Source organism: Etheostoma spectabile, chromosome 14 (assembly GCF_008692095.1).
Source record: "Etheostoma spectabile isolate EspeVRDwgs_2016 chromosome 14, UIUC_Espe_1.0, whole genome shotgun sequence".
Taxonomy (NCBI): domain Eukaryota; kingdom Metazoa; phylum Chordata; class Actinopteri; order Perciformes; family Percidae; genus Etheostoma; species Etheostoma spectabile.
In genome coordinates this window covers 20,711,775-20,724,268 of record NC_045746.1, presented here as the reverse complement: position 1 = coordinate 20,724,268, position 12,494 = coordinate 20,711,775, and the positions used below count along the sequence as shown (strand labels likewise).

Genomic DNA, 12,494 nt, shown 5'->3' with positions numbered 1-12,494 from the left:
TCAAACCCCCCTATTGATCAGCACGAGACCCCCGTTCTGTTCTCATGGAACATCAGAGCCTGCCTCCCGGCCACACTTTGCTGCAGAGATGCAAATTGAAGCGCATTCCCAGGCCGGACAACGGACCCTAACGATGTTCTTGGAGAGCTGATCGTTTTATCCCTTTTCTCGTGTGCGCTTCTCTTTCGGATCTTTTGCTCGCCGTACACTTTCTTTCTCTCCCAACATGCTGGATTTGGCGCAGCGCGTGTCTTCTGCGCGCTCCTCGGCTCCGTTTACGCGTCGTGCCCTCCGCGCTGCGGAGTGCTCCGAGGCGGCTCACACCGTGAAAGTGCGTCTCCAGAGACCTTCGGAGAGTGTCCCGACCGGGATCCCCGGATACACCCGGAATCTGTTCTAGCACGGGAATCGATCCGTCGAATCGGTCCGGAGTGTTTTAACGGGCTGGATAATGTGACGAACCTGTCTCTGAGAACAAAAAGGGTAAGACTCTCTAGTGACCCTGTCTCTGTCTTATCATAATGCAATGCAAACATATCGAGGGAATCCAAAATGCATAATTCCTCTAAGATACATTAACAGAAGACGTAGGCTATTTTTAGTCATCAGTTCAGTCCAGATTGTTCCAGAAATATCGCAGCCAAGCAGATTTCATCATTTTCTTTAAGAGGGTTTTGCAGACTTTTAAAAGTGTATATAATGAAACTACATTACATTTTAGTTTTACTTTGATCCAGTGTCCTTAAAACTCACCACTTTCCCCCAACATTGTTGCTCTGTATGTGATTTGAAAGTGGGAATGATCTCATGGATCTCCTCAAATCCAGATTTCCGAGGGGAGTCCCCACACCTTTGCCGGTACTCCGCAGCCTCCGCTCCCTGGTTGAGCAACAACAGTAGCAGTGGTTCACCCCGAAGACTTCACTGTGCAGAACCCGTCTCTGCGGACCTCAACCTGAGCCGAGCCCTCTACAACACATCGTCTGTGATGGACTTGGCCCACGTCTCTGCGCTGGAGCTCCCTGGGGATGCTGAAGGGACTGGACCTCTCCACAACGGCCTCATCTATTACCCCGCACATCTTCTCCACCTGGGCAGCTCTCAGCGGCTCCAGCTTTCCAACAACTCCCTGGTGGCCATCCACAACTCCACCTTCTCGGGTTTGGATTGTCTGCAGGAGCTGGACCTGACCCCAACGCCCTGAAGACGATGTCCGAGGAGGGCCTGCAGAGCTGGACTCCCTGCCCAGACCAATTCCTGCTGGGGGGAAAACCCCTTCACATGCCGCGTGTGACGAACCATGTTGCTCTGTGGCTCAACAGATCACAGGGACCATTTGTGACACCATGGCCTGGTGTGCGCCTTCCCGCCAGCATGAGAAGAAACCATCCATGCTGGCTGTGGCACGCTGACGCTGGGTTGCCACCAGAGCGGCGGCGGGGCGGACCTTGCTTTGCAGACCTCTACGTCTTCTTGGGTATAGTCCTGGGCTTCGTTGGCTGATCTTCCTCTTTGTACTTTATCTCAACCGCAAGGGCATCAAAAGCGCATCAATGACTTGCGCGACGCCTGCCGGGAGGTGTGGGAGGGCTACCACTACCGCTTGAGATCGACTCTGACCCACAGTTATCACAGGTCTGCACGAGCGTTGACCGGTTGAAATGGACTCTTTCTAATCCCTCACAGACTACATCTACACTACGTTTTGATTTAAAAAAAAGAAAAGAAAAAAAGAATAGCTTTTGTGAAGTTCAGGCCTCGCGTGCAAACCACTTTGGTGTTCCGAAGCCCGTCAAAACAGACATTTGGAAACACGCTGCGACGTTTATATTGAAAACTCGGTTTGCCTAGATCTGGACGGGCACAACAGAGACCTTTGGAAACGACAACGCATGTCACTCAGTCTTATGGGTTAGGTAGTACTGACTACTTTCAGTAATAGTTCCACCTCGTCATTGTCCAAGCTAATATGGATGAGATTATTTCTGCAACTGGAGCTAAAAACGTTGTTGAAAACGCTGCTTTCAAAATTAAAACGTCGTAGCACGATATAGCCTTTGTAGCAAATGTAAAAGTGTACAGAGTTTGTCTGTAAATATTTCATACAACAATGTTAACAATCTTTCAGCTTTGTTGTTTAAGCATGCATGCTCCTTTAATACAGCCACACTCTCAGATTGGTTTGTGAGTCAAATGGCATGATTGTTGTACAGGGAGTTCCCGGATGGACATTTCTATGTTCTGCTGCTCCTTAGTACACACAAAGGCAACAGCAAGTGCCTAAAGCAGCTAGGTGCTTGTTCCTAATCAGAGGGATCTAAACTGAACTCACTCTCTACATGGCTCATTTGCATTCATGCACTCTGTCCAGACTCCTGTCTTCATATTGGCACGTAGAAAAGCACAAAATCCTGCAAAAAATCCTGACACGAAACAAACAAAAACAAGCCTCTGGGATTTTAAGCACAATCGCTCTTTCATCTTTGAACCATTTCAAGCCTTTGGTCACCGCCGTCCTCAGCCCCAGGGTGCCACAGAGGAATATAAGCTTTCCTAAACACCACCCGCTCCTCTTTTGGCTGTTGATTTGAAAGGGCGGACAATTCAGTGCAGAGCAGCGGAAATTCTCTCTCCTCCCTCTCTCCTCGTCTCTCTCTCTCTCTCGTCTCTCTCTCTCTCTCTTGCTTTGTTTCAACTGCTGAGTTTTATTGTCAAAAGTGATACCCAGTCCTGGCTGAGGCCTCTGAAAGCAATCTCCCCCTCCTCCTTTAAGAACAACAGCCGCTTGGAGCACTTTGAAAGAAAAGTCTGGCTCTACACGTTTTCTGTTAGGGGGAACCCCCCCCCCCCACTCCCAATGATAAGATACAGATGATTCTGAAACACCGCTACATTGTTTCATTCAGCAGTTTGCTCTGACAGTGGAGTACGCCTTATGAAAAGAAAGACTGTGTTCTTAACCTTTTGGTTTTCTCCTACTTCTATGCTTCCACAGTTGGGGTTATGCAATGCTAAGAACATGTGTTTTTTACTAAGAGCATTCCTCAGATAAACAGGCTCGAGAGCTGTACATGAATGTCAATACATTTTTCTCAACCTTTAGATTTACACCATGTGTCAATTGGATGAAGTTGTAACCTGCATGAATCCAATGAAACATGTTCTTCTTTCTCAATGTCATGTGGTCCCTTTTTTCTCTAAATGGCTTCAATGACAAAGCGATTCTCTGTGGCCTTCCATGCAACAAAGTGAGACACACAGACAGCGAGCAGGAATGGCAAGTTGCCATTCCTCACAGTGTTGTTTGGCCCATTGCTAGCTATCTAGATATTTCTGGGGAGGGTGGTGGGGGGCGGGGGGGGAGACTCTCACATGTTCAAAGCCGCCAAAGCAGCATCTTCATCAAGATGTTCTCCAAACCTCCTAGCGATCCAGATATTTATACCAAGGAGACATGTACGCATGGTAATACAAAATAAAGCTCTAGAAAGTGTGTCTGTCCTCATTTGGCGCACATGTAACCGCATCAATGAATGCATTCCTATATATTACGCACTTAACTGTGTATCATTTCTCCGAGCTGCAGAAACACATTAGAGCCGGGCATTTACTCGCCGAGGAGGGGAAACAATTGAGGCTCGTACACTGACACAAAGGGCGGCTCGGATGGCGAGACGCCGTCAAATAAGCTTTGTTTTCCGGTGCAAAAGAGATGCCTTTGAGACCCGTTCTCCCTCTCTGTCCTCACAGCAGCCATTATGCGCGCCGCATTAATAGGATTCACTCACGGTGACAAAGTTGAGCGCTCTCATCCAGCTATTGTTAAGTGGCTCATTCTTAATAATTGCTGGGAGAAAATCCCAGAGTTTTCTTTTTCTAATACGGAGCGTGTGTCCCCCGGGCGTTAGGCCAGCCGCGGGTTATTGGTGGCGGTTGGCGGAACCGAAGAAAGAAAGATCATTCCCTGTATGTCATTACTTCCGCTTTCCCTCATTAAAGTGTGGATTAGGACCTGGGCCTTTTTGTCTTTTATGAGTCGGCTATTTGAAAAATATATGGTCCGTGTTGCTAAGGCTGTGCAAGACTGTTCTAGCAGGAATGCAATGAAAACAGAGGCACCCTACAAACGCTCAGGCGTTCTCCATTAACTCCAGTGTAGAGAGGCTTGTTAAAAACACAAAAATGCTCCAATACAGTGTTCTTCAGACTGTGCACACATCATGATTAAAGATCACGTCTTTATTTCAACTTTGCTTGCTATGTCTTGCATTCCCCACAACCATTTGTTATACCAGCTGAGGTTTTCTTTCAAGGAAGCGGTTTTAAAAAACAGCTTTTATGTGATGTATGTACACCATGTGGTTTTGCTATTGCAAAAAAGAAAATACAAATTGAATATTTTTTTTTAATTTTTTCTCAGTGTTGAGAATGTTCCTCGGAGTACAGCGGGCTTTTCTTCATAGAGCTCCTGTCTCCGGGAACACATCTGGCGCTTATTACACAGCTTTAATGGCCTGATAGGGATATGCCTAAAAGTGAACACCACATCTGTGAGGAATTGACATGTTTAAAAACAGAACCACAACAGTCCCAGCATGACGACAGAGACAAAGTGACATCCCCCCCCCTCCCCCCATCCCCACCACCACATGCTATGACAAATACAGCGTCTCCCTCTCAACTGTGACACACGTCATCATTTACGTTTACCATCTCACACACAGACATCTGATACAGTCTGTCTTCCATTTGGTTCCCCCTTTTCCAAAGCAAACCAGGCATAGGACTCAACAAAGTCTAGCATCCCTTATCTTCCCTTTCCGTTCTTTAACAATAACTTAGTTGCCGTGGTGGAAGTAACTAAGTACGTAACAAATGCGAGGTACTATATTGGAGTCTTGTGTTTCCATGCCACTTTCTACTTCTAGTCCGCTACATTTCAGAGGAAATATTGTTCTTTACTCCACTACATTCATCTGACCTGGACTCAGGGACTGTGCAACACTTCCCCCCCCCTTTCTTTTATCTCTGCACTACCTACACTTATATTTTTATATTTATATTCTTATATTTTATATATTTGTGTCAACACTGTAAAGGGGTTGCTTCATCTCACTGCACAGGTACTGCACTCGTGTATAATGACAATAAAGGCTCTATCTATTTCTAGTTACTTTACAGATTAACATTTTTGCACGCAAAACAGTTTAAAATGTGATGTTTTATTTAAATTAAATACCCCAAAACGGCCTACAGTCAGGCTGAAATGATTAACATAATCACTTAGTTGACATGAACTGTTTGGATCGTTTCCAGTTTCTAAAATGGGATTTTTCTGCTTGAGTCCTTTTATCTTTTTTGAATACTTTATGTGCATTTTCTGACAATACTTACAATTTTTACTTAAGTAACATTTTCAATGCAGGACTTTGACTTTAACAGAACTTGGCCAAGGTAAAAGATCTGAATTCTTCTTCCAAGGCTGCTTATTTGTGACGTGAGCTTCCGGTATGCCAATCCTCATGTCAGTAAAGTGTAGGACTAAACCACAGAAGTGGTTCCAAGCGGGTTAGCACCCTTGTTCTGATGCTCACTTGATCAATGGGACTAATTGGGTTTCCAGAGGATGCAGGCAAGGAGGAGTTGGTACAGCTGGCCCAACTACCCATTAAAGCCAATGGACCCCCATTATCACCCATTAAAGCCAACTGGACCCCATTTAATCTTTCAAACGGCTGGACTAAACACACAGAGCACACAGTACACACATACCTGAAAGTGTATTCGTTAAAAACGTATTCAGATACTCTCTCTTCTTTCTGACATCACTATTCAAAGTCATATACATTTGGCTAAGCAGCTCCTTAGTTTACTTTGTCAAAATGTAATAATTAAAAAGATAAAAATGTAAACAAAAAATGCTTGCATGATAGCGATGCATTAGTGTTCTCTGTGGGTAGTGCAGCACACATTTAAGTAGTACAATATTTGTGGAGGTGGGTACTAAACTAATCATTACAGTATAGCACTTGAGTGGTGGAAAATATTTAGATTCTTACTTAAGTAAAAGTTTAATACCACAATGTAAAAATACTCCGTCCAAGTAAAGTCATGCATGAAAGTATGACTTAAGTATCATATAAATATAAATATAAAAATTAAAATATTAAATACTCAATGCAGAAAAATTCTCACATTTTAGAACTGGAAATCGTTATATTGTTGGATATATATGTAAAAACATGGTATTTAAAAACTACATTAAGAACTAAAGCTGTCAGATTAAGTAGTGGAGTAAAGCTAGCCAGTATTTCTCTACTAAATGTATGTGGAGTAGAAGTAGAATCTGGTCGTACTGTAAGTACAATACTCAAATCTGTACTTATGTACAGTAATTGAGTAAATGTACTAGTTTAACCATCCCCATGCTCCCATCGTGAGATACTAAGAAGGCAGTAAGCATGATTGGCCACATACAGTAAAGGAAATAAACATTACTGTACCCTATTACCTACTGTCATTTCGACTACTTGATATACAAATCTATGTTTAAGTACATGTGAGACCCAGCTAAACTGGTTTTGTTAATGGTGTTTTTCCCCTGCAGGTACCTGTTGACTCGCCTTTTTGGTTTTTCCCCTATGAAAAAAAGGCCTGGTTCCTGCCAGCAGGTACTTTTAGTATCACCTCCGTTGAGGTTCCAAGCGATGCCGGAGGCGATACCAAAAGGCACGAAGCAATAACTAATCTGCAAGAGAAAGGAGGACGGGGTACCGCGGTCGCATCGAGCAGGTACCATGTAACATGAAAACACCAGAGAGAAGCCCTTTTTGGTTTTGCTGGTGGAAACAAACCAGCTTAACGCAGCTAAACAGGCTGAAGACGGCAGCTGACTCTGGACGTAGAAACCTGAGATTACATGCTACCGTTACAACTACAGAGGGGTTGTTGAGAGGTTGGGTTCTTCTATCAACATGAACCTGCAACACAAAAACCATCTACCAGCGCCTCTAGTAAAAGTAGGGTGACCAGACGTCCCCGGGTTTCCGGGGGAAGTCCCCGATTTGGCGACGTTCCCGGCTGGCTCTGTCCCGGTTTTCACTGTGACTGACAGACCCAAATTGGAAGAAAGAAGAAAATACTGACAAAACGTAGCCATGGTCACACACCTACACACGCAGGCTCAAGGCAGCCAGAGCTGCTCAAGATGTTTAGAAAGCCGTCATTTTACGATGCTAAAAATACTGATTATTTCATGGAGTCTGGTGGTTTAGCGAACGCAATTACGCAGACTTTTATGTTTTAAAAGGATCTTAATCTTTAACAGGAAGGTCCACTCCTTAGAAATCCTTTCCATAATGTTGTCAAACATTATTCTGAGTCTGTGAGCAGCAAAACAAGCACTTTTATGAACGTAAATACAAGCTGGACCAATATCCTGTTAACTTACATTGTAGCTTTTTCTGCCGACTGGAGCGATCTTGTTTATACGGCATCAATGTCAAAGGAAAATATGTCCTTAATAGTTTTTAATGTATCTGATTCTCAAGGAGCTGTTGCAGAAACAAGCCTTGAGCAGTAAAGCAAAAGCTGTCAGTAGTTCAGTAAACTTACAACATTATAAATATTGAGACTTCTATCTTGAAATATTAAGACTTTCTATCTTGAAATATTAGGACTATTAGGACTTCTATTTTGAAAATATTAAGACTTTCTATCTGAAATATTAGGACATTTTATCTTGAACTATTAGGCACTTTTTATCTTGAAGTATTAGGATTTTTTATCTTGAAATATTAGGACTTTCTATCTTGAAACATTCCCTCTGAGGTGTAGTGGAGTGGAGTAGGAAGTAGCGCAGGGGTGGTCTAGGATCAGATCAGCCCTAATGAGAACAGCTCTAGGTCTAGTGTCCCCGTTTTAAGTTTTACAAAAATAAAAACATTACTGTTTTGGAGGTAAATACGCTTCGGAGCTGAAAATGTCCCGGATGTTGTCTGAGAAACTGGTCACCTATAGTAAAGGTGAACAGAGAGTGACTGAGAGGTAGTGGTGACCAGGTGGACCAATCAGGTAATTAGGGGTGACACGTGGAAGGGAAGTGAGTACAGGTAGTGAGGTAGGTGAGGAAAGCAATTGCCAAAAGATAAAAATAGGGATCTTACCGGTACACCCTCTGGGCGTTAAAACTGAGCTCCCCTTAGCGTTAGTTTCATTGCAAAACAGGCAGGTTGCCCTTCCACTATGCACTTTAACTAGCTTACCAGGGCCAGACGCATGAGTAAAATCATCATATTTAAGTTGATGCTCTGCTTGTCAACAGTTGTTTGATAAATTAAAAACATCCAGAGAGGATGTGAATTGCTATTTTTCGTGGAACATTTGGACCCCGCAAAAGAACAATGTCACGTAAAAATATTAAGCAAAGTTAACAGTTCAATACAGTAACGCAAGCTATTTAAATTAGCTGGTCACATGGTTACCTCATTGTCTCTTACCGGTGTATCGTTGTGTGTACTCCGTCCATACATCCCACCACACCACGGTCCTAAACCGTCCCAGTGTGAGAGGAAAGAACCAAACATGCCTGCTTTGTTGCACGATCCAATTTTTGGTTCAAATTCAGAGTGTAGCTTGCTAGCTCGTAGCTGTTGTGTTCCTGGAGGAATTTCGAGAATGGCAACACACAGAGAGCAGAAGGCCTGATGTCAGCCTTTATCCTGGAAATGTTCTCAGTGATCCAGACAACAGAAGCAGCCACCCACACAAGCTTTGCACTACCAACAGCCTTAAGAGCAAACTCTCGCCAAATGCAACCTAGGGTGTTTTGTGAATGTACCTGAGTCAACTTATAGTTTTAAACACTATTTAGGACGGACACGCAACTTTAACATATACCAGTATTTTTGATTTCGGTCAAATGGCCTTTTGAATGGGAGTGCTAGGGTCCACTAACTATGATTGCATCAAAATCATATTTTTAAAACACTAAGAAGGCTCGACCAACAACATGAGACTGTGCTCCAAGTATCACCAGGGGCTCTACACTCAGCATTGTTGGTGTAAACAGACTACACAACTTACCAAAAAGAAAGGTTTAACACTCACTGTAGCGTGTGGTGATCCGCTCTCCGCCATCTTGCCAGTCAAAATAAGTCGATCTCCAAATGCAAATGAACGGAGTCCTTAGGAGGAAATGTCATTTCTATATGGCGTCTCCTTTTTCAACTAAAAAGTCAATATTGGTTTCATAACCACAAAACGATGAATCTCCGTGCATCATATGGAACTAAGCTTAGGAGCTTTACTCTCCTCCTGTTATGTTGCATCCGGAGATGGACTCATTTTTTTTCCCTGGGCCGTGAGCACACTAATCACGTAACAAGCAATACCCTTCACATGTAATACGTTGACTTTCTTTCAGGGACAAACTAATGGAGCTGTGCAATTATTACAATTAAAACTCACAACGCAAATGGATTTGATTTCAGTACGCTTGGGTATGGTTGCCACAGAGTTTGTACAACATGAATGTGTTCACATGTCACAATGGGATTCTTTATGCTTTTGAAATTTAAACAAAACCTCCTGGTGCTGACCGCAATGGTTCCCTTAGACCAGTGGAAAATGGGAAACAAATGTTCTGTCTCGTGTAAAACTCTCCACCGCAACAATGCAGCTTCCCTCTTAAGTCTTCACGACTGTTTCTCCATTGATCTCAAATTGACTACAACTGTAAAAGGAGCGACAGCACTGCTCTGGCAGGCTCGGCAGGCTTCAAAGCCCCCCCCCCCATCCTGACTCCCACAATTTCCCCCTCCTCTGGGCCTGGAGCAAGAGTGTCCTGAAACTTGTTGGGCACCGCTGTCCTCCAGCTGGCCACGAATCGGCCTCTCCATCCATGTGGCTTGTCACAAGTTTTGTTTGCTTGTTGCTGTGGTTGTTTATAGGAGAATAAGGTTAGGTGAGTTTTCAATAAGAGAGACATATTTCCCGGTGCCCCATCCGGCCTCATTCTCTCACACTGTGAACGAGCCCCTCCAGCTGCTGAAATTCATACAAAGGTACCCCTTTTCTGCTTTAGGTTCTCACAAAGATCATCAAGGGAGAACAGCAAAGTAAAAGATGCACTGTTCTGATGGCAACGAAACATAATCAAGCCCTCATATTGATTAGGCATACGAGAAGGATAACCCCCACTATGATTCATTTAAGAGTCTCTCCTCTCGTCCTTTCAAAAAAAAAGAATAGGGCCAGTGTTGCTGGTTGATTATAAATGGCTTTGGCCCGTTTTAAAGAAGGACAAGATACTCAAAACTCCTGCACTCTTCATCACCTGCCTAATGCATAAATGAGTTGGGTTGAATTCAGCAGATACCCGTGAAGAAAAAAATCCCATTCATTTCTCCATAAGGATTTTGATTATTAGCCATAATGTCTGACCATCCAAGGAGACTCACCACGGAGGAAGCGACAGCGCAGAAAAGGGCCCAACGTCAAAGTCGAACCCCACCCACCGCGTCGGAGTAAACCTCCACAGCGAGGCCGCGCTACCAACTGAGCCATCTGCCCACCCTTGCCATGTTTTGAGCCAAATCAAATGTTATGGTCACGATTACTCTCGTAGCTTCAAACTCTTATGTAGCATTTCATGAAACGTCAATGGAGCAATTAAATGGGAAAAATCCCTTCCAGAACCAGCCGCTCAAAAAGTTGGTGCTGTTTAAAAAAAAAAACGCAAAATGTGTAAATTTCATATTTACTTGGTTTATTGCTGTTGTGGTTGTTTCCCCTTTAGTCCTGTTACAGTAGAAGACATTTCAAGAGATATTAAAGCTGCAGTAATCATATTTGAATGCAACTACGAGCCAACTTTCCCTTAGTTATACAGTCATTTTAACGTCTTTCAGCTTCTTGTTTGGTCCAGGCTCACTGCGGCAGCAGGGAGCCAAAGGCTCTAATAACTCACGTACGCTACATTCCCAGCACCAAACAGGCAGACAGTCAGTGTGGGGCTTTCACACAGGGACCAGGTCCCAGAACCAAATACAGTTAGTTTGATTAGCGTGAACGCTGTATATCGACCCAAGCCCGGTTGGTCACTTCGCTGTCGGCTTCGACCTGCAGTTGGAGCGCCCAGCAGGCCACGCCGCGCTATGAAAACTTATATTTGTAGTTTGTGGCCATCACTCCTGTCATGGAGATTTGGGACACCAACATCCAAAAAAAAGAGAAGTCAAAAGGAGTAAGAAACATGAGCGACGCTTCTACTTTGACTACCCTACTGTACTCACTTTTAGTTTTCCCTCCAGATAAGTGGGTTTGATAATCTGGCTACACTGTTATTGCCGTAGTGATGTAATCATGTTTCCTGACCTCAGCAGTTACTTTGGTGAGAACTGTGTTCATAACTAATAGGAAACCCTGTATGGACCAGTAAGGACTGTGGACCAGTTGCTGGAGAGGTGCCAGTTCACCTCCTGGGCACGCTGGGGCATCCTTGAGCATTGCACCAAACCCCAACGCTCGGGTGGTGCCTTCCATGGGCGGCCCCCTCACTTGACTCCTTTACGTATTCGGGCCTGTGGTAATGTGTAATATGCAAAAGTGTGACAGAGGAACAGCGTGTTCCCTGTGGATTTATAAGTATCTATTCGTCTTCTTCTTATCATGACCAAAACTACACAATACCTGATATTATCCAAACTTTAGCTTGAGAACATTTAGTGGTAAACTGAAGAACAAAGAGTGCAGCCTCTCTGATGATGGATCCTCGAGCTGTGGTGGAATGTGTGGGTGTGAACTCTCCGTAGGTAGTTTGACCTCTCGCCTTCCTGGAGGGCGGAGACTAAGCTCATTATTACTTCCTGTTATTTCAAATGCTGGACCAGATGCCGGAGCGGGAGGGAGCCCAGGGCACCCAACAGGGATCTGAGGCACCTGATTGGTCAGGGGGAGAGGAATGGTTTGAAGGCCAAGGGTAGATTCTTCGGAGAGGAGACACCATCTGCTGACCGCCTCTCTCTGATTTCACAGCATCTTGATACAGTAAGGACTTTGAGGAGATGACGCTGCTGAATTGGAAGAGGACGCTCTCCTACAGGGTAATACAAGGCCAACAGCACGCTTGTTACATCCACATTACACAAAATAATAATCTCTCACCATCATGTCTGGAAACCTGTAATTAAATGTTTAGTTATGTTTTGTAATTAAACTTTTTTCCTTGAAGTGTTTATGAAACTCACGCCTCCTTTTCTGAATAGATGGGGTGCAGTAGGTCATTCTTTGGGAACTGCCCTAAAAAAAGACTATGGGGAATTTTCCAGCAACCAATCTCATATTGATTAATATTCTTTTACACTCAGAGAGCTATAATCACAATTTTTATTTGAACAACTATGTGTAAAGGGAAACTTGTCACTCATAGTGATTAACTCACAAACAATTAACACTGACGTCCCCCAGCTTTAAGAGCTCTTCAGCACTTTCAG

The 12,494-nt window shown here is 43.9% G+C and overlaps 1 pseudogene; it reads left to right on the top strand.

The window, feature by feature from the left end:
* Positions 1-226: 226 nt before the first annotated feature.
* LOC116702036 (trophoblast glycoprotein-like) lies at positions 227-11,935 on the top strand (annotated as a pseudogene).
* Positions 11,936-12,494: the final 559 nt, after the last annotated feature.